Below are 21,620 nucleotides of genomic sequence, written 5' to 3' on the forward strand. Positions count from 1 at the left end.
TGAATATATTGAATGAAGTCTGAATATATTGAATGAAGTCTGAATATATGGAATGAAACCTTGAATATATGGAATGAAACCTTGAATATATGGAATGAAGTCTGAATATATGGAATGAAACTCGAATATATGGAATGAAACTTGAATATATGGAATGAAACTTGAATATATGGAATGAAGTCTGAATATATTGAATGAAGTCTGAATACATTGAATGAAACCTTGAATATATTGACTGAAGTCGCGCGTGCACACACACATAGTTAATCATTGGACACTTCACTAATCTGGTTGAATTATGTTATCCTGATCAAACATCTTTAATAAAAAGATAACACGCAGTCTTGCTTACCGTCACCGTTGTTGTCCGGGTGCACAGCATGGTCCACAGGTGTAGCTTTCTCTTTACTGGAAGTACCCACTGTTGACTTCTTTCTCTTTCTCCCGACAGTTCCTGGACTTATCTCGGTATTTTGCGCATCGCCGCAGGGAACACTAGTATCGGACATTTTACCAGACCGTGTATTCATTCTTTTAAATCAATGCTAATTCAAGCTGCCCATCCAATAAACACTTTGCTGAGTGAGTGAAGGATGGGCATGTCTGCCTAGGTTGTCACCGGTTGTCACCCATCAAAGTACATTGGTGATGCGAGGTGATTGACAAGTTGACAACCAGCCAAAATGCGGGAGGAGGTTGGATGGCTCCTCCTCCAGCCCGTGAATACAATTATGATTGGCTTGTTTCACTCTCGTCACTCCCGACCTATAATAGGCTACGTGGTAATCTGGCGGGAGCTAGTTACATTCATATTACAAGTCATATTGTAATATCGTAGCCAAATAATAGCCTGGTTTAGCCACTGAGCTAAGAGAGCTTTATTGAAGGAAGAACTAAATCTAAAAGAAAACACAGAGAAATAATCAAATGGATGCAGAAGAAAAGGCTTCTAAGACGGATGAGATGCCAAAAATGCAAACACAAAATGAAATTCAAGGAATCAGTTCGTGTGGAAAACTATGCATGGTAAGTTTTATTTTTATTGCATGAAATGACATTTATTTAATTGTGAGCTATTAAGAGTGCCCAATATATCTTAATTCATGTTAACATTAATTTATAATGTTCTAAACTATACATTACTTAATACTAATCTACAAGATCACAACACAAAACTTTGCGAGCTTATAGATCTGCTATTTTCAGAAAAAAATACAAAAAAACCCTCAACACTTTTGAAACATATTAACACACATTTTATGGGGGTTCCTGGCACAAAATATTTTCAGATGGGGTCCATGGCCAGATACACATTAATTTGGGGGTTCTTGACATGAAAATGTTTGAGAATCACTGCTCTAGCCACTACCCTGGCCTGTGTCATTCTTATCTTTATTTGTATATATCTTCAGGGTTTGCAAACACCATAACCACTGAGGGAGGAAACTGAAGAGGTCAATTAGACACAAATCTATATTCAGCAAGTCAAAGGTCTCCCTCTTCAACTGGGTGCGCTTTGTGTACAGGTACGCTATGGCATAGGTATATGATTTTAGTCTGTCTGTCTATGATGAAAAGTGTTTATTTCAATAGAAATACTGTATAACTATGCTGTCATAAACAATAACTGGAGACTATGTAGTAAAGCTTGTGTTTATTCTGTTATGGAGCATCTCTAGACTCATGATGATAACAGGTGCTTGGAGCTATTTCATTTTTGTGATTTATTTTGCTAAAAGGTGTAATTTACAGCTTGAAATCTTAACAGCTTAATTATGGAAATATGTTTAATTGCTGTATCTTATGGGATGCTGTGTTGTTCAGCATTAGGCCTGGTGGAGCAACATGAGTGTATGACCCTGCCTCTTGAAGCTCAATGGCAATTGGCTCTCTCAATCTATAGGCTCTGGCAATTAATATTAGAAATAGGATTTTACAAATATCCTACAGTATTATTAGTCCCAAATGTTTTAGCAGAGCTCTGTAGAAAATACCACAAAACATATTTTCCATCATTATTGCTGTTTTTGTCTACACAGTAGTGGACAATTATCATATCCTGGGGTGCAGTAGATGCAAACTTTGTGTATCAAACCAAAAAGATCAAAAGATTATTATTGGCCTTGTTCTATCAGATTTGCACAAGGCCTGCGTCTACGTCAAGTGGACATGATCAATGATGACATCTCTGGAAGCTCAGCAACCCTGTCCAAGATGGCTCAAAAGCTGCGAGATGTGTGCTCTACTGCGATGGACAGATATCAGCAAGCAAGAGGCCAGTACATTGGGGGGCGGCAGCAGTTTGTCGCCTTTGATGAGAGCCACTTCAGACACAAAAGAAAGGCAAGCAGCAAGCACTATTAGCAAGATAGTAATGCACATTACCATTGAATGACAGATTATTCATTTTTGTTTAAGGAAGAATAATTCCTAATATTTTATGTTTTCAACAGTACGGACAGGGACGAGTGGCTGGAAGACGAAGAAGTGGGTGTTTGGGATGCTAGGTGTGAACCGGAGAGGGAGAAGACATGCAAAGCCTGTTCTTCGCTTAGTCGAGAGAAGAAGAAGGAGAGATCTGGTGCCACTTATAGCTCACCATGTTAAAGAGGGATCTACAATAATAAGTGATGAGTGGCGGGCTTATCACAATGCTTTACCTCAGCTAGGTTACACCCATTTCACTGTCAATCACAGTGTCATATGTTGATGCCCAAACAGGTGCACATACTCAGCACATAGAGAGGGCCTGGAGAACAGTTAAGGAAAATGTGTGGAGACTCAGGGGGAATCGTACAGAGGAGTTACTGGTTGACCATCTCAGAGTTATTGAATGGCATGAGTGGCTTGCCCGTAAGCATTGCAAAGGGCCATTAGGACAGATAATCCATGACATTGCTGTGATGTATGGACATTAAATGTCCCTCCGAAATTCTGTTTATTCAGTGTTTAGCACAAAAAGAGCACAAACCTCATGGGTTTGTATACTGTTGTATACTGTTGTATACTGCTGTTCTGCCATGTGATGGCTCAGTATGTGTGCTTCTATACATTAAACACAGTGTTCAACATTTCATCTGTGGTGTGTCTTTGGTAAAATGTAGTACACAGAAAGCCTATGGGTGGAACAAGGTTGAGGTACAAAATTTTGATATTAACAACTGATCTGTAAAGTGTGAGTTAATATATTAGTTAAGTATTAGTTATTAGCTTATGTATGTTATTGGGACGTTATTCTAAAGTTGCAACTATTCCTCATTTACTAACAGTTAATAAATGAGGAATAGTTGCAACTTTAGAATAACGACCCAATAGCATAAATAAACTATTAACTGATACTTAGCAAGTCAATAGTAAGTAATTCACTAATAGCCTGTTCATGATCTATTACTAGTTTATAAGGTATAGTTATAAAGCATTAACATACAGTTAACAAGTCTTTTATAACTCATTAACTAACAGTTTATTAATGGTCTATTAACTATCTAAAAGGCATCGTTATAAATCCTTAACAAACTTAACAAACACTTAACAAGTCATTAATAACTCATTAATTAACAGTTTACTAATGATCTATTAACTAGTTATAACGGATAGTTATTATAAAGTGTTACCTTTTTTTGTTACATATGAATAGCCCTACACAGTTTGGGGGGGTTTGGGTTAACCCATTGTACAGATCATATGCTTCCTTAATTTTTTTCTTCAGAATATAGGACAAGATGTTGAATATCCCTTGTACGTTCGAAGGTCGTCTGCACAATTTAGGTTGATGATAGTTCAGTCATGAATAACCCATTTGTTGCAAATGGGGATACAGTTATGATTGGCGATGTTCCCCGGATTAGCCAGGAGCGTAGTAAGATAAAACAGGGAACATGTGCAGAACCCCCTGTTGGGCGTAGCAGGCAATGTACATTTGTTTAAGATGAATATCGCTTACCTCGACTGTGTTTGGACTTGGTGCTAAAAGGTGGAGGCTGGGGTGGTGGAGGCAAGTTGCCGGCAGCAGGCGTGGGTGGCAGTGTAGCTGAGCAGAGATCAGTGAGGATAAGGTTGTATTAAAAGGGACCGCTTTGGTGAAAGAATGAGCTGTGATTAGTGAGTGGCTGACGAGCATCTATGACCTATCTGTAGCTGACAGCTGGGCACATGACTTCCATGTCCTGCATGAAATAACACAATGCTTCAATTCAGTCAGGAACACTTTGTCATGATTTACCCATTTGTTTCAAATGGGGATACAGTTATGATTGGCACTGAACGCTCCATTGGATGTTCCCTGGATTAGCCAGGAGTGTGCTAAGATAAAGGGCAGAACCCCAAAACAATGGAACCCCAACACAAACCTAGAATGATGATATCTCTATGTAGCTCCAAGCATGCTTCAGACCTGAAATTGCTGTCTAAGTAATGCAAGCTTGCATCCTGTGAAAGGGTATACGACTATGATATGACAAGAATAAGTGCAGCAGCATCATGCTGCTAACCTCTGAAATTATCTAAAGAATGCAGGCATGCATTCTGCGAGAGGTCATACTAATATATTTCACTAAAGTGAAACATCTGTGTAGCAGCAAGCATGCTGCAGACCTATTAATTTATTGACTAAAGAATGTAGGCGTGCATTCTGTGAGAGAACATACTACTGTTATGTGAAATAACTATGTGTAGCAGCAGCATGCTGCTGACCTCTCAAATAATTAAAAGAATGCAGGCATGCATTCGGGGAGATTTCATACTACTGTTAAGTGGAATGTCTATAGCAGCAGCATGACGCAGCATCAGTAAAGAATCTGATGGTGAGTGATATCCCTACTTGTTGTTGTAGAGAAAAAAATAACTATATATCTAAATGTATGTTATATGTACATATATATGCTGTTCTGCTTTACACACAGCAGTGAAAATTTGATTAATTCAGGATTTAATCTACTTTCTTTTAGAAAATCATATGGTTTATCCCCAATTTGTCAAAGGTCCAATAATCTAGAGATAAGTGATCTACCTTGGGGAATGATATGCATGGCGAAATTAAAATGACCCAATAAAGACGAAGTTCCATTTTGGTAATGGATGCAGCATCCGGCGCCCTTTTGTAGAGGTAGTGATTCAATTCAATTCAATTCAATTCAATTTTATTTGTATAGCGCCAAATCATAATATACATTATCTCAAGGCACTTTACATAGAAGGTCAGGACCTTAAAATCAAAATATAAAGAAACCCAACAGTTCCCAAAATGAGCAAGCACTTTGGCGACTGTGGAGAGGAAAAACTCCCTCATTAACAAGGAGAAACCTCTAGAACCAGACTCAATGTGGGCGGTCATCTGCCTCGACCGGTTGGGGTGAGCAAAGAAAACGGGGGAAGGAGATGAGAGAGGGGTTGGAAAAGAGGGGAGAGAAGGGAGAGGGATAGTGGGGAGGGGGAAGTAGGTGAGAGAAAGACCGGGGACACTTGGGCGCCATCAGGTATCAGATCTGACTAGTTAAAAATGGAACAACAGTGTAAAGACTATTAATCACTGTGGATAACAGACACATTTTATATCATAATGAATTACTGCGATATTGTAATTAGTAATAGGAGAAGTTGTTGTCCTGAGGTTCCGGGGTCGGAGATATCTGAAATGAGAGAGAAAAAAGAGAGAGAGAGACTATGGGAGTACAAAGTGAAATAGTCATTGACATGTATTAAAATAAATAAATGAATGAATGTGGAGGGACAGAGAGAAGTGGAGAGGTGCTCAGTGAATGATGGGAGTTCCCCCAGCAGTCTAGACCTATAGCAGCATAACTAAGTGATGGTTCACGACTCACCTGATCCAGAACTAACTATAGGCTTTATCTTAAAGGAACGTTTTTAGTTTAACTTTTAATGCAGAGATAGTGTCTGCCTCCCGAACCCAGAGTGGGAGTTGGTTCCACAGGAGAGGAGCCTGGTAGCTGAATGCTCTACCTCCTGTTCTACTCTTACTGACTCTTGGAACCACAAGAGAGCCTGTGTTTTGTGAACGAAGTGATCTATTTGGATAATATGGTGTTATCAAGTCTTTGATATATGAAGGGGCTTGATTGTTAAGGGCTTTAAATGTGAGGAGCAGGATTTTGAAATCTATTCTGAATTTTACAGGGAGCCAATGTAGAGAAGCTAGGACAGGAGTAATATGATCTCTCCTTCTCGTTCCTGTCAGCACTTGTGCTGCGGCATTTTGAACCAACTGGAGATTTTTTACCGATTTCCTGGGGCATCCTGATAATAAGGAATTAGAGTAATCTTATCTAGAGGTAACGAATGCGTGGACTGGTTTTTCAGCATCCTTCTGACAGGATGTTTCTAATTTTGTTAATATTGCGCAGGTGGAAGAAAGCTGTCCTAGAGACTTGTTTTATGTGTTGGTCAAATGACATGTCCTGGTCAAACATAACTCCAAGGTTCCTCACAGTTGAGCTGGAGGCCAAGCTGACACCATCCAATGTAACTATCTGTTCAGACAGTGATTCTCTAAGATGTTTAGGGCCGATTACAACGACCTCAGTTTTCTCTTAATTTAGAAGTAGGAAGTTTTGGGTCATCCAGGCCTTGATGTTCTGGAGACATTCCTGAAGTTGAACTAAGTGATTAGATTCATCATGCTTCATAGAAATGTACAGCTGGGTGTCATCTGCGTAACAATGGTAGTGTATGTGGGGCTTTCTCATGATGTTGCCTAAGGGGAGCATGTATAAGGTGAAGAGTATCGGTCCAAGGACAGAACCTTGTGGAACTCCATGATTAACTTGCATGTGCATGGAGGGGTCATTGTTGACATTAACAAATTGAAATCTATCTGATAAATATGATTTAAACCAGTCTAGTGCAGTTCCTCTGATCCCTATATGTTGTTCTAGTCTCTGTACCAGAATCTTATGATCTATGGTGTTAAATGCTGCACTAAGATCCAACAGGACGAGTACAGAGACAAGTCCATCATCTGAGGCCATGAAAAGGTCATTAGTGACTTTCAATAGTGCTGTTTCTGTGCTGTGATGGATTCTAAATCCTGACTGAAATTTGTCCAGCAAACCGTTACTATCTAAGTAATCACACAGCTGGTTAGCAACAGCTTTTTCTAAGATTTTAGAAATGAAGGGCAGGTTTGATATGGGTCTATAATTAGCTTAAACCTCTGGATCAAGTGTAGGCTTTTTCAGCAGAGGTTTAATAACAGCTACCTTAAAAGCCTGTGGTACATACGTAGCTGGTTAACAAAGACATGTTAATCTGATTTAATATGGAACTGTCAATCAGGGGGAAAATTTCCTTAAAAAGTCTAGTTGGGACCGAGTCTAATTGACAAGTTGACAAGTGATGCTTGCATAAGGTCACTGTCTTGAGATGCCTAAGACTATCTTTTTAAAAGAGCCTTGAGTTTTCTTTTCTGAGAGCGGGACACTTAACAGCTGAATTTTTTTTTTTCCATCGCATTACTGCAATTATTTGGCTAGGACTGAGGATAATCGAATACTAGGAAATAGTCGGGTAGGTGAATGACAAATGCAAGTTGCAATTATTATTGAGCAATATCCTACGTAGGCTTCTGAAAGAATATTGAATATGCAGACTGCTGTACGACGGGCAGAAACACCATTGTCGTGGCTGGGGCTGATGGATATATTATATTTTTATTTATTTACAGTATTTCTGCGTTGCAATTCTGATGGATTTATGCGATGATCGGAAATGATCATCAGATGGGCCCCTCATGGCTCTTCTTCATCTCCTTAGGCAGTAACATGTCAATTTTATTTTATTTTCAAAGCTGATAGGCGATTATTACAGGTGTGTAATACTTTTGGCAGAACACTTGAACCGCCGAAAACTTTGGACCAAACCAGTCATTAAATAATTAACAAAACACGATTTGAGTGCTTCTTTAGAGCTTTACCAAGCTTTGATACATTTAACACTTATCTTCTTAGAGTGTGCGTGATGGCACGCAGCCTGGACAAGTCGTCTCCGCAATACTGCATGGGTTTGATTGCAAAGCTAATGAGACGCTGCAGCAGCGGGTGGGAAGAAGAGACTCCCGATGAAGTTGTAGGAACTGCAGTTCCCAGAATTCTTTGCGGCGTGACGTCGATTAGCATCGCTCATGGCGAAAACAGCAGGTGGCCCTGGATACGGTGTTGAAGTTTATGGAGAGTTGTCTCTGTTCCCCCAGACATGGAGGCGGGCGTCCGTCTCGCTGAGGGAAGACTGGTTGTTGATCAGTACGCGAGGACCGGGTCTTCAACATGCCGTTGGACTTGGGCTTGCTAAGCGGCAATGGTAGCCTGAGCAGCCGGTGCAGCTTTTGCTGGGACTGCGGTGATGTGCTTCATTTTCGCTGTAGCTTTGTTAGGAGCGGGGGAAGGAGTGACCATCTAGTGATCCTCTACTTGTCAGCATGTGACAGCATCTGGAAAAGTTCTTTGTGACTGACCCATTTGCAGCTGTAGAGGCCGATGAAGGATCCTTTGTCTGTCCAGAGGTGAAGCATGTCGGCATAATCGTGCTTCACGAGTTAGCAATTTGCCGGCAGCAGGCGTGGATGGCAGTGTAGCTGAGCAGGGATCAGTGAGGATGAGGTCGTATTTAAAGTGGCCACTTTGGTGAGAGAATCAGCTTTGATTGGTGAGTGGCTGACGAGCACCCATAAACCTCTCTGTAGCTGACAGCTGAGCACATGACTCTGTGTCCTGCATGAATTAACGCAATGCTTCATTAGGTGTTAGTGGCCACCAGTGAATGTTAGGGACAGAACTTCAGCCGTGCACCTAAGGGTCATCAGGTTTTTCGACCTTGTAATCACAAGACACCCTCTTCCAATGATGCAGGCCTGCTCAGTAGATCAGACATCATTACCTCTATGCCTATTCAAACTAAACGCTGTAATGGAAATGTTGTCATTTGTGGATGTGATATTGCATGAGCAGACAAATGAATGTAGGTAACTTTAGGTTTACGATTATTGCCTTAACTTTATGGTATCTCTTGGCATATAACTCTCTCTAGGGGTCATCCACAAAAACCTGAAGGCAGGCTGACACTAGGCCTGGGATGATAACAAATTTTGCTGGACAATATATTGTCCCACAAATTATTGCCGATAAACAATAATATTGTCAACATGATAATATATCATGATAATGCACACCCTTTTAAATACAATAAACCTTTATTTCTCAGTGTTTTTTACCATTGTAATTGTAATTTCAAGAACGTTTAAATATCCTAAATAAATAAAACAAACAAAAAACAATAGACAAAAAATAAAATGGACTCTCAGTATCTGTTAGCAAAAATTGCACTTGAATAAAAATCACAACCAAAAACAAATAAATAGATTCCGTTGTAAAGTTCTGGAATTGCCGTTTGTGACATGTATTTTCTCGAAGGCAATTCAAACTGTCTGTCAAAAGTTTGCAGAATTTCTCTAAATGCTGACTTTACAACTGTATTAAAGGGCAGCATTTCTTTTGCGATGTAGCGAACTACACTTTCTGTGAGCGCACACCATTTTGTGCTGTTCAGTTTATATTTACGTTGTCGACCAAACGCCTCAGTGAGTGTTGACTGTCGGGACGAAGGCTCTACATCTCGAGGTGCAGTTTTTTTCCCCAGCTGGGAAAACTGGGTCGGGTGGTTAATGCTTTAGGTGGGCATGCAAGTTTGTTGTGTTGGCTTTTTTTGTTGCCACCACTTTTGAACAAATTCGGCATACTGGCTCGTCCGTGTTGATGGGCTCACCTTGCTTATTCGGTATGAAGCAAAATATTCCCACACAGGGCTGTGGCATTTGGCTTTGCAATCATCTTTTTTCCTCGCGTTGCTCCGCACAAGGCTCACTTGCTGCACTCTGTGTGTGTAGCCAAAGCTTGCGGCCCAGCCTCCCCCCACAGAGACAAAGAGACTGGATGACTGACAAGAGGGTGTGGTGGCAATTTCTGTGAAACAAGAACAAAGTCAAACACTTCTTTCTGAAAGTTTAATTCAGCATCTGCAGATGGACTCATCAGTACACATCACCTGAATGACATGCACAAATGAGCAAAGAACATAAGACAATCAGTGTTCTTATAGCTCACAGCCCTCTCTCACTAAGCATGCAAAGGTTTTTATTACCCTCTTTTAGTTTCACTCAGTGGAGGAGACATCCTGTCCATTTGTTTACATGTTCTGTGGACGACCCCCCTGTGAGACCCCTGGTGTTAGATCCCAATCAGAGATACCAAAAGATATCATAAAGATTGTGGTTTCTCAAGGCCATAAAACTCAAGTCTCTATCCCTAAAGTTACCCTTTTAGATGGAGGCGAGAGACGAGGAAAACAAATAGCACGCACATGGCAATATATCGAGGACGGCAAAATTATTGAGTTCATTTTAATTTATTGTGCGATTAATTGATTTTAGATTATCGGCCCATGCCTAGCTGACACTAACACTCTGGATCTCAGGGCTGAAAGGTTAAACCTGCGCACGAAGTCTGGGACTCTGACCTCAGCCTCCCTAGCAAAAGAGGGTATAGAAGTGAGAGCCTGATGTCTGAGAACCAGGGGTGCGCTCACTGCTGTGATCCACCAGTCCAAGTAGCACAGAGGCACTGTCTTTTTGGGAAGAGAAATTCAGAAGGGAAACGATTCTCTCCACTGGGTGATGAGTGACAGACGTGTCAGCAGGGCAAGGTTTGGAACCGCTGTGGAATCAAAGAAGCTTGAGTTCTTTAATCTTAGAAAAGGTCAGATATTTAACTGGATTAACTATGGTGAAAGTTATCACTATTGTTGTATATTGGGGTTGCGATGATGTGAAGTTGATGAAGGAATCTCCGATGACACTGTCTTAATTGTATGAAATGTTTATTACAAAAAGTTTAGCATCAATAAAAGCAATGCAATCTGCCTATGGAGAGATCCAAAGTCAATGTGAATCTCTCCTGCCTGGAGAGAGATTTGGGGCCAATGTGAATCTCTTCTAAGGGGGCAACTTCAACTCCTCGTTTATATAGGAGGGTTGTTTTCATGAATCTAAAGAAAACACATCTGGCTTTCATTCAGCTCTTCTCATCCGTCCAGTGACAGGGAGAGAAGGCACTAGCTCAAATTTAGTGTACCCCTCAAAACTGTGACCTAATGCCCTAACACATATTCAGGCTTTCTCCAAATTCCTCAGGACCTGTGGGCCTCGAACCCAAAGATACATTTCTTTTATGGGGAAGACTACACATATTATTTCAGACACCACACTATCCTTACATACAGATTTATACATCTTTTCAGGTTGGGGCTCTGATGAAGTGTGAGTGATTTGGGGCCCACTGAACAATGTATAGTGGTGTTAAAAAAAGTCCTTTTTGACTTCCAGTTGTGAGCCACATGGAGTAGATGCAACGCACACGTGCTCCTGCTTATTTCAAACTTTTTCACTCCTTCAACCATCTATTTCACAACCAAAGTATTGAAGAATTTGCTCAATTTTTTTATTTCACCCGCACCTACTTTAAAATGGCTTCAAAGAGTGGCAAAGGCGTAAAAAAGAATGACTCGTCGATTAGCTTAATGATGGAGGTGTTACTGGATCAGCACCACGAGGCATTAGTTATGGACTTCAGGTACTCTTTCAGCTTGCTGGAAACGAAATTCGACCAAGTTCGGTCCACTGTAGAAGACCATGGCCAGTGTCTGAGTTCTCTCTAGCATGTTTCTGAGGACCTAAGCCAGGTCTCCAAGCTCCAAGCTAACCACTAAAGTCGTCAATGCGGAAGGACGGAACAGACGGCAAAACCTATGCATCCTTGACCTAGCAGAGACTACTGAAGGAGGGTGACCCACGGAATTCTTCTCTGATCTGCTGTGTGAGGTTTTCAGGAAGGAGATGCTTTCCTCCCCGCCAGAGATCGATAGAGCCCACCGTTCACTGGCACCGAAACCAGCCGCGGTCTCTGTCATGGGGCTGGTTTCGGTGCCAGTGAACGGTGGGCTCATTCTTTGGCTTCACTGTTACCAGATAAAAGATCTTCTGATTCGTGAGGCTAGACAGAGGGGGAAACTGGACTACCCAGCAGATCCGTATTGTGGAGGATGATTGCCCAGGAGTTGAGCCAGTGCACCGGGTTTTGCCCTGGCCCAAACATACTTTCTGTGTTCTTTTGAGTTTATTATGTTATCTTGGGACCGATACCTGGAGTATTGATACCACCTGTGCTTTCCTACCCATCTTCTCTGTTAGGGATAATGGCTAGTCCCTTAAATTTCTTGAGCTGAAAATGTCAAGGGTTTAAATCACCCTGTTAAAAGGAGAAGGGTTTTTTCACACATCAGGCAATTTGGAACAGCTGTTGCTTTTTACAACACACTGCACACAACACTCCTGTGACTATCAGAGTATAGGGATATCTGAACACGCCCCTGAACCTTCCTGACCTCCCTGTTGCAGAGAGACATTGGCGTTTTAACTCAACTTTACTGTCCAATAATGACTTTTTGAAATTTATGAAGGAGCAGATAACCTTTTTCTTTGATACAAATGCATCATCTGAAACCCCCAGCCTGACCATTTGGGATGCTCTGAAAGCTTACCTAAGGGGACAAATTATTTATTTTAGCGCAAATATGAAAAAGAGAGCTCAGAAAGAATGGATAGACCTATCTATTCAAATTTAAAGGATCAAAGATATGCTCAAATCAAGAACCCTGAACTATATAAAAAACGTGTGGAACTCGAAACTAGATTCAATCTCCTCTCAACACATTCAGTTGAACGCCAACTATTGCAGAGCAAAAGTCTGTTCTATGTTCATGGCGACAAATCTGGAAAAATGTTCAGCTGAAGGGATTTAAAGCAAAACAGCACATCACAAAAATCCAGATGGATGATGGTAACATCACCTCAGATCCCTCTAAAATCAACGGCACATTTAGGAATTTTTACTTCAGACTTTACACTTCTGACCTCCCAAATGACAGTACGCTGATGGAAAATTTCCTAGATCATTTAGAGGTCCCCACACTTACCCATGATAATAAGACTAGGTTAGACGAGCCTATATCGCAGGGGGAGATAGCTGCTGCTATCTCCTCATTGCAATCTGGGAAATCCACTGGACCTGATGGGTTCTTCAAAACATTTTCTTCATTACTTTCCCCTCATCTGTGTTTAGTGTTATCAGATTCTTTCAAGCAAGGCAAACTCCCAGCAACACTGTATGAGGCATGCATCAGTCTTATCGTAAAGAAAGGAAAGGTAAAGACCCAACAGAGTGCTCCTCTTATAGGCCATCTCCTTACGAAATGTTGATGCCAAGATTTTGGCAAAAGTTTTGGCCCGTAGATTAGAGGGTATATTACCAGAGATAATATCAGACTGGCTTTGTAAAAAACCGATGTTCTTATTTTATTATATGTCGTTTATTTGATATTTTGTACCCTCCTTCAGAGGCAATTCCAGAATGTGTCCTTTCTCTAGCAAAGAGAGTGTTTGACCATGTGGAGTGGAAAATAAAATAAAGTCCATCTTCAAAAATCCAAAAAAGATGGAGGTATTGCGCTGCGTAATTTCCGTCTTTATTACTGGGCTGCTAATATGCGCTGCATTACTTTCTGGTCGCACTTTCTCGATCGAGCTGACTGTCCGACATGGGTGAGGATGGAATTGAGTTCTGTCTGAAATGTTTCCATTTTATCTCTGCTTGGGTCCTCGCTCCCTCTCCCCCCAGGTAAATGGACTGATAGTCCGACGGTTTGGCACCCAATGAGGGTGTGGGCTCAGTTCAGGAAGCGTTTTGGTTTACATGATTTCTCTCTCTTTAGTCCTATTCTGTCCAACCCTTTCTTTCAACCTTCACTATCGGATTCTGTATTCCAAGAGTGGCACGAGAGGGGTATAGAGAAATTTAAAGATCTTTTCATTGGTAATAGCTTTGCATCATTCGCACAACTGTCTGAAAAGTTTAGTCTACCAAACACTCATTTTTTCAGATACCTGCAGGCAAGACACTTTCTCCATTCTCAGATGGCTAGTTTCCCTGGGGCAACTACTGCGACCACCGCCGATATGGTACATGGTCTGCATCCATCGCGCAAGGGGTTAATATTGGTCATTTATGACAAACTGATGGGCATAAAACAGGCTCCGCTGGGAGCAGGATTTTAAACTTTCAACTTAAGTCAAATTAAAGTCTGCCCCTCGTTCCTTTCCTTTGTTTTGCTTTTTGACCATTTCTGTCAGTTACAGTGTCTGTATCAGTCAATGTCTAAATTTGCCTTCTCCTACTTATTTATATTTATATTTACCATTATTTATTTATCTATTCATCCTGTTTGTTTGTTTATTTACTTATTTTATTTTTATTACTTATTCATCTTGCAACTCATGACTTCCAGCAATAATACTCCTAAGGAATCATGGTTTGTAGGTGTGGCTAGTAGGAGGGGAGGGATGTTGAATCACTCTGTACAATGTATGAACATGTATGTATATGTGATGTGATACATGTAAAATTCAAAATTCAAAAAGGTCCTTTTTCACATTGAATCACTGGCTGGCACTATGACCATGTATTACTTTTGACATATGTAACTGTTCAGGCCTGGACTATGATCATTGGTTTCAATTTGGTGCCGATTGGACAATTCACAATGGTGTTAAAAATAATTAAATTTTCCCACTGATCAGCAGGTGGCGCTATGACCCTGGGTTGATATTGACATAAAGAGATGTTCAGGCCGGGACTGTGACCTTAGGTTTAAAAAAATTGTGCTGATTGGCCAATGCACAGTAGTGTTACTTACAACTGCAGTTTCCTGCTGTTCAGTAGGTGGCACAATAACACTGAGTTAGTTTTGACATATGGAGCTGTTCAGGCCTGGACTCTGATCTCACAATTTAATTTTGGTGATGATTGAAGAATCCACAGTAGAGTTAAATAAAACTTAATCTACATGCTGTCCAGGAGGTGGCGCTATGACCTTGTATTAGTTTTGACACATGGAGCTTTTCAAGCCACTTCTCTGATCATAGGTTTAAATGTTTGTACCGACTGGGCAATGCACACGGAGTTATGACAACTCTGTCTGCTTTGGTAAAGGATTATCCTTTGCTGCACCTCAATGTTTACATGATTTGAGGTCACAATTCTGACCATGTTCTTAATGCTTTTCTGAGCTCATTTGAGCTGTAATTGTAAAGCAGCGAGCAGCAGTGCGTAAGAGTATAAAGCATGTCTTCCTTAATCAGCAGGTGTCAGTATGACCCTGAGTTAATATTAACATATGCATCTGTTCAGGACAGGACTGTGATCATGTCAATGGGTTTTGAGGCTGATTGGACAATGCAGAGTTATAATAAATCCCTCTTTTTGGCAAATCATCAAACTTTGACACCATGCCACAGTCAGAACATGTGACGCACACTAAAAAAATCATGTTATTGAGATGACACTTTACCGAATTTAAAATTGTTCTGATGAAGCCTCTAGGAGGAGTTCGTTCAAACACAACACATGTAAATGGTCAATAATGGCCGCTTAATTCAAAATCGCCAACTTCCTGCTTGGTCTAGCATATCGATCCAACACAGTTTTGTGTTTGTAACGCCCATTTCTTAAAACCAAATGAATGTCTTTGGGGGTGGCTGTTGTTACACAAAGATAATTTGAGGGAGATTGAACAATGTAGTTACAGTTACAGCATTTCTGTGTGTCATGGCGACTTGTTGAAATCTGATGACACGCCGCCAACATGGCGTTTGACGAAAACTCAGTTTCCATATGCCTACATCATCAATGCCTTGAGGTCCTTCTGACAAAGTTTGATATGGTTGTGGTCAATGGCTGAGGAGGAATTAATCAAAGCGTATACAACCGAGATACAACAATCTCATGTTTTGATGGTGTGTAATCCAATTTTGACGCCATGCCACGGTCACACCCTGTGACGAAAACTCAAAAATTTGGGTAGTTTTAATCTCCATTTTGTTAAGATGACATTCACCGAATTTGAAGTTCATTAAAACACACAACCAGTAATATGGCCAAAATTGCCACTAAATCCAAAATGCGTTTTTATAATTCTCCTTGAGACTTTTTTGTTCGTCTGGCCATGATACGTGGGTGTACCGATTTCCGTGTAGATCAGTGAAAGCAAACTCAGGGGCTGCTTTCTAGTGCATTCTAGGTGGCGCTGTTCAGCCATTTTGCCGTGCCCATTTCAAATTACTCCAGAATATGTACGTTTTCAACACTTTTGAAGAGCCTGCAAAATTGAGTTTTCTAGAATATTTAAGCCTGGCACGCAAAACAAAAGGCTATTCCACGCCAGGCTGTAGCCACCAAGCGAGATGAATGGAAACAAAAGGAGAGAGGGAGACTGGGGTATGGTCACAGGAGTATAAAAAAGGGCGCACGGCAAGTTTAATTCTCCATTTATTTAAATACATACATTTTTAATATCTGATCATATCTAATTCCTGGAAAACTAATATATAGTTTACTGTATATGAAAATCTAATTAGAAACACATTTAGAAATATTATATCTAAGCTTGTTTTTAGTATATTTTACATAGATGTAAATATTATTATTTACATCCATATGTACATACATTAGGTCTCCATATATGTTAAAGGTTCAGTGTGTAGAATTTAGTGAAATCTAGAGGTGAAGTTGCATGTTGCAGCTAAATAGCCCTCACCTCACCTTCCCCTTCCAAACATGAAGGAGAACTTCTGGTGAACTTTTGTTGAAATCTCAAATGAAACCCTCTCCATGTAAAGTATTTCAATGTAAAGGGTCTATTCTAGGGTAAGAGAACAACAATTCATACAATTTGGATGATTACTGACCAGTGAAAACATCACCAGGATTATTTTCTATTCAATTTAAAAATAAAATCCCTTTCACCTAAATCTTACACACTGAACCTTTTATATAAACATTTTATACATTTAAAAATGTATAATTTGGATTAGTACTTGTTAAATTATTCCTTACTGTATTGTACAGCTCTTTTAGTGGTCATCAAGACTAGGAAAGTGCTATATAAATACAAAACATTTACCTACAGAAAATGTCTCTTTATAGCTATTTAAGTTTTGAAATTGCATGTTGCAGCTGAACACCCCTCACCTCACCCTCTCCTTCCAAACATGAAAAAGAACATGTGGCAGCCTTCAGTTGTCATAAAAACTCAAAAGGTGTTTAGTTTGTCCAATCTGGACTAATGAAAAAAACATGGCGGCCTCCGTAGAGAGGAACCTCCTCCATGTAAATATAAAGTATTCAAATATGAATGGCCTTTTCTAGGGTAAACCCCACTACAATTTGTACAATTTAGATGAAACTAACTATTGAAAACATGAGGATTATTCTCAAAAAATTTCTGCCAATAGATCCCTTTCACCCAAATCTTACACACTGGACCTTTAAACAAATGTAAATACTGTTAAAATAATGGGGTTTATGTGACGGACTCAAGAAGTTTGGGGTAATTGAGCCTTGATTTTATAGCAGTAATAGAAACATTTTTAAAGTGAAAATTGAACTCCTTTCCAACTAAGTATGTTTGACTACATAAGGCAGAATGAAATGGGAACAACTCACTATGAGAGATGAAGAAAGTGCATATATCTGTGTATAAGTGATTAAAGCATGGTTGGAGAACAGATTTCCATACCTTTTATACATTTTTCCTGAAGAAAAAAAATTGGTGGGCAGATAAATGTAAACAAGCTTTTTGCATGTATACATGTGTGTGTATTGCTGTGATGTCATTGCAGAGGGATGAGAGGAAAGATCATTTGGGGAAGAACTGCATCCTTATTTTGAAAATAATTTTAATCTGACTATTGCTGAATCTAGGGCAGGGAAAAAAACCTTTATACGCTGTTGACTGACAGCATAGTAACATCCTTATGAAACACATAGCTAATTCTTGTCATATATCAAAACAGATACCCCACCATTTAGGGAACTTACTCATAATAGCTTTTACCTTCCATGGATTCAGAACATCTCTTGCTTCTTCTCCAAATGTGTTTCTCATATTGAATATTGAAAATAGTAATAATTTTAGTGCCATATTTTAGATATGATGGTATTGTGCCTCTGAGGTTACTCCAAAGAAGAGCATCGGTGTCAAAGACTCAGGAGGAGACATCTGACTATAACAGTGATTGTATTAGCGTACGATGTCGCCCTCTATCCATCCCAGATCAAGGATGAATTTCAACCTAACAACAACAGTACAAATTAGTTACTCTACTACTCAGAGCTCTCAATTCTAAATATTTTCTATTTAAATTCAGGAATTGACAGCCAAAACCAGAACCTCACTGTAATCATAAGTGTATGGTTGACTTGTTTGTTTGTTTATAGTCTAGCCCTTGCCTACTCATTTATAGAGGACATTGGTTTAGGTCCAAAGGGTAGCATTAATGTGTCTAGGGCAATCACATTCCTGTGAAATTTCAGCATTGTGTGTCAGAGATTTATTATTGGTGTTTTGTTTTATCTTTTGAACATGACTAGTTTTAAAAAGATTAAAGCTCTTTTTGAGAAAACTTATTACAATGTTACTTTTCAAGACTTGGAGAAACCTTGTAAATTGTTGTTGAATAGTTTGTACTCACATGCTCTCAGAAAGCTGGGAAGGGCAGGGTATGAGGATGCTTTGAATGATCAAAATCAAGTATTTTTGGGCCGAGAACTACGGATAAACTAGAAAGTAAGTTACATGGATAGAAATTTAGAAGGAAACTTACACAAATATTGTGCGTGTTTTCCTGGGATGGCACTAAGTGTTGCACAGGTGTCGCCATTTGCTCCTCAAGAGAGTGGAACATTTCACAAAGTGACTCATCTATGTCTGCCACTCCTAAGAGACAAGAGTGACAAAATACAGTACTCAGCACAAGAGACAATTGTGTAAGAAATAAAAACAATCTTAAAATTTGATAAGCTTGTATCTTAAATGACATCAACAGTATATAATAGGAATATTGTGCTGATAAAATCCTGTAGATCCTGTATCCTGTATAATATACTACTGTCTTATTTTCTGCATCTTTTTACTGGTCTTGTGTATCTTCTGCATGAGATCACTTTCCTGTGAGACTTTCATTGTCTTTGCCTTGGTGTATATATAAACAGATAAATGTTTGAAAAACAAGTATCTTACAAAGCCATACATACATTCAACAATCTACCGCCATCACACACTTAAAAGGGTCATGTTGTCTGCTGAGTTTTTATTTTAAATTAATGGAAAAAGACTAATTCCACCATGAAACTGCTACCATAATTCCTGATTATCAAACTGCAGGACAAGTATTTGTAGAGATACACACTATATGCTGTGTATATAATTTTTACAAACTAGCAAAATAGATAAACAGCAGATGTTGATCATATGTTAGATAGCTAGATAGATATAAAGATGTACTTTATTTATCCCAATTTGTGAAATTATTAAATGTTAGGCTAAATATAGATAGTTGGCATTATGTTGTTAATAATAGTGGAAACGGGCTATGTATTTAAAGTGTGTAGTCCTACACACTGCATCTAGAAACAACCATTTAAAACATTTATCTAAAGCAAAGCGCTTTATTCTGCTCTTAAGAATGCATCCTTTTTGCAGACCAGACCAGAGACCAAGCTGTTTAAATATAATTCTAATGTATCTCACCTAATACATGGTCGCATAGTTGAGTAATTTATGCTAAACAGCATTTGCGCTGCCTTGTGTTTCAAGGATAAAATATAAAATATGAGACCCTAAAGTTGGAATAGAGGCTATGGTAACCAGACGTCTCCATCAAAATATCAAGCAAGTTTATAAATAATGTGCAGTTTGGTGTTAATAGAAGTCTGTATAGTTATTGTGGTGTAGCCAGGGGCCTGTACTGCAAAGCAGGATTTATGGTTATCTGGGTAACTGATAACTGACAGTCCTACAGGGCTCGTTCACTTCGTAAATCACCATGGTTAATTTTCCTGAATGGCTTACCTGCTCCACAGTCAGTTAAATTGGAAATAAGAGATCAACCCATAGAAAGGAACAGCCCAATGACCAATCAGTTTCTTTGAAACATCACCATTCTGATCTCAGAAGATAATGCTCTGCTCTCAGAGGGGCTCCCACACTGTGTCACTCCTCAACCCATGAAGGTAACGTGGGAGGCACACACGTTTCCATGTCTATCATTGGAGGTTGTACTGTTCTGTGCTTTGTTTTGTTTTCGCTTGTTTTTATGTTTTTACAAGGCTTCTGTTAGGTACCATGGGTACAACATGGGTCCCAGGAAAATACAAAACTTTACAGAAATATGAGTAACATTTCACTAGTGTCATTAAATGTAAATTTGGATACAGGAAAACCTACTATAGCACATGCCGCAAAAGGGGTTAAATTAATGATAAAAAAAACAGAGTAAATGTTGAACGTCTGAAAGAAATGAATGATAAAGAAGGATGATATGTTATTATTAAAGGAAAGATAGACGACATGATGGTCACATTAATTAATGTCTATGCCCCACCAGAAAGTGAGAAACATTTTTAAAACACTAGTTACAACTATAGCATCAGTATCAGAAGGTATAATGATGTTTGCAGGAGATTTTAATATAATTCTGGATCATAGGATAGATACAACAAGCACAAAAAGAAATAAGACACACTTAACAAAATGAATATGTCACTGACGGAACAAGGTATATAAGATATATGGAGAGAATTTCACCCAACAGAGAAGGAGTACACACACTACAATCATTCTAGAATAGACTATGTATTTATGAATAGCTGGGACATGCACATGGTAAAAGAGTGTAAAATTAGGATGGCTGATATCTCTAAATAGTGGGTTAGGGTTAGGGTTAGATTGAATGTGGGAATATTGAACAATAAGGTGTGGCGGTGGGGTATGGTTAGGGCGCCAACTGCTGGACAACAGTCAGGAGTGGGTCAGCCAGTGATCCGACAGCTGTGCAGAATCAGGTGATCAGGCAGTCAATAAGAGCATGCGGTAACCTGGTTCTGCTCTCTCTTGTAGTAGGCTGGCATCCCGAGGCGAGAGGAGCGGCAGACGCATGTGGATGTGTGTATGTGTGTGTGGGTTGTGAGACCCGGACAAGATATATGTGTGTGGTTGCCAGAGAAGGCAACGGAAATAAAAACATTACAAACGCCATTCTCTCCTCTCGTCCTTCCCCGGAGTGGGCCGAGCAATCCCACAAAGGTAATAATTGAGCAAATTAAAAAGGAAATAAAGAGATGTATAGAAGAAAATGCAATGGAAGAAATTAGTCCGACTATTCTGTGGGACACATAAATGCAGTAATAAGAGGAAATATAATAGCTGTAACATCCCAACAAAAGAAACCAAAACAAGCAGCTTATCTGGACTTGACTGAAAAATTAAAAAGCCTGGAAATAGAATATCAAAACACTAAAAAAAATCCAACTCCTACAAAAAATGAAGACCACAAAGGGGGGTCCTCAGGCTACTAGACTACTGGCAAGGCGAATAAGGAAACAACAGGTCCTAAATACGGTACACAAAATCAGAGATCGGCCTATTTAAAATATGCGGTGACA

General features: G+C 39.6%; 1 pseudogene; it reads left to right on the forward strand.

The window, feature by feature from the left end:
- The first annotated feature begins 648 nt into the window (after positions 1-648).
- LOC138411811 (uncharacterized) lies at positions 649-2,918 on the forward strand (annotated as a pseudogene).
- Positions 2,919-21,620: the final 18,702 nt, after the last annotated feature.

Source organism: Paralichthys olivaceus, chromosome 10 (assembly GCF_024713975.1).
Source record: "Paralichthys olivaceus isolate ysfri-2021 chromosome 10, ASM2471397v2, whole genome shotgun sequence".
NCBI lineage: Eukaryota > Metazoa > Chordata > Actinopteri > Pleuronectiformes > Paralichthyidae > Paralichthys > Paralichthys olivaceus.